We start from the raw sequence: 2,353 nt of genomic DNA, 5'->3' as shown, positions 1-2,353 counted from the left end.
TCATTATAGGCATGGATTGATTACATTCCTGTTATGCCTCAGTTGATTGTAGAACAAGGATTGTTCATTTCCAATTTCTTGACGTATTCGAATAGAAGGGTAGTAGGTTAGAACCTAAGGGTTGATTCATTTCTTTACATAAGGCCAGAAAGATGCTCTAAGGGCTATATCTATCATCTAGTTTGGGATAAGGATTCAAGATCCGAAACCCAAAATCTTGAGTCAGTTCCATTAGTAATGAGTTCCCAGAAGTGTTTCCAAAAGATCTTCTTGGAGTTCCTCCCGAAAGAGAAATCGACTTTATTTCCTTCCAGATACCCAACCTATTTTTGTTCCTCCTTACAAAATGGCTCCATCTGAACTTACGAAATTAAAAAAAAAAGTATATGAAAGACCTTCTATATAAGGTTTTCATCAGACCGAGTATTTCCCCCATGGGGTGCACCAGTATTGTTCATGAAAAAGAAAGATGTCTCTCTCAGAGTGTGCATTGACTATAGGCATTTGAACAAAGTCACAATAAAGAATAAGTACCATATCCCCAGAATTAATGACTTGTTTGACCAACTTCATGGTTCTAGTTATTTCTCAAAGATAGATATTAAACCTGGTTATCATCACCTCAGAGTCAGAGATAGTGATATTCAAAAACAACCTTCAGAACTTGGTATGGTCATTATAAATTTGTAGTTATGTCATTTGGACTAACCAATGGTTTTGCAGATTTTATGGATTTGATGAACATGGTGTTCAAACAATATTTAGACTTTTTCATTATCGTCTTTATTGATGATATCCTTATATAATCTAGGAATAAGGAAGAATATGAAACTCATTTGAGGGTTGTCCTGCAATTTGTTGGTCTCCTTGGTCATATTATGTCTTGCGACGCAATTCAAGTAGATTCTCAAAAAAATAGAAGCAGTGAAGCAATGGACCAGACCTAACTCTCCTAGAGATAACAGATGTTTATTGGGTTTGGTTGGTTATTACAGAAGGTTCGTGGAAGAAATTTTCATCCATAGCCTCTCAATTGACTAAGTTGACTCAAAAAAAAGTTAAGTTTCAGGGGTCACATGATTGTGAGAAAAGCTTCACAAAACTGAAAACTAGGTTAACTACAACTTATGTTTTGACACTACTAGAGGGTTTAGATGGTTACGTTTTCTATTGTGATGCAACTAGAGTCGGCCTAGGTTGTGTATTGATGTAGTGAGGTAAGGTTATAGCTTATTATTCTAGACAACTTAAGGTGCATGAAAAGAATTATCTAACTCACGACCTTGAGCTTGCAACAGTGGTGTTTGCACTTAACATTTGGAGACATTACTTGTATGGTGTTCACGTACATGTGTTCACGAACCATAAGAGCCTTTAGTATTTTTTCACCTAGAAAGAGTTGAATCTTCTCCAGAGGAGATGGTTTGAGTTCCTCAAGGATTATGGTATGAGTGTGCATTACCATCCTAGTAAGTCCAATGTAGTAGCAGATGCTCTTAGTAGACTATATATGGGTAGTGTAGCACATGTTGAGAAAGAAATAAAAAAACTAGGAAAATATGATCACTGATTGCTCGTTTGAGAGTTTTCTTATGAGTATATCATATGGTGGTGTAACAATTTAGAATGGGAAAAGCAAGACATTGATCTGATATTGTTTCAACTAAAGGGTGTAGGTCATCATCAAAGAGTGAAGGTTTTATCCCAAGGGGAAGATGGTGTGCTTTGCTATCAGGGTCGACTACGTGTTCCTAAGGTGGGTGAGTCGATATAGCATATTCTTGAAAAAGCACATAACTAGAGGTATTTTGTTTATCTAAGGTCTACTAATAATCACGGTACTCTGCGGGAGGTCTTTTGGTGGAATGGTATGAAAGGGATATAGCAGATTTTGTGGCTAAGTGCACTAATTGATAGCAAATGAATGTAGACTGAAGATATCAACAGTACTACTTGGAAGTGGGAAGTTATCAACATGGACTTCATTGCAGGGTTACCTTCTACTCGTAGACAGCAGGAGTCCATTTGGGTGATAAATGACAGAGTTACTAGTATGCACACTTTTTGGTAGTTAAGATTACAGAATGCACGCTTTTTGGTAGTTAAGATTACAGATTCGACGTAGGACTATGCAAAGATTTAAATTAATGAAATAGTCAGGTTGCATGGATTTCCTTTGTCTATCATCTCATATACATGTCCTCGGTTTACCTCTCACTGCTAGATATCTTTTTGGAAACGTCTTGGTACTCAGGTAATTTTAACACAACATATCACCTACTAGTGATGGTCAGGCAGCGCGAGCCATTCATACCTTAGAGGACATGTTGAGAGCTTGTGTAATCAATTTCAA

This window comes from Solanum pennellii, chromosome 9, assembly GCF_001406875.1.
Source record: "Solanum pennellii chromosome 9, SPENNV200".
NCBI classification, from domain to species: Eukaryota; Viridiplantae; Streptophyta; class Magnoliopsida; order Solanales; family Solanaceae; genus Solanum; species Solanum pennellii.
This window is presented reverse-complemented; position numbering follows the sequence as displayed.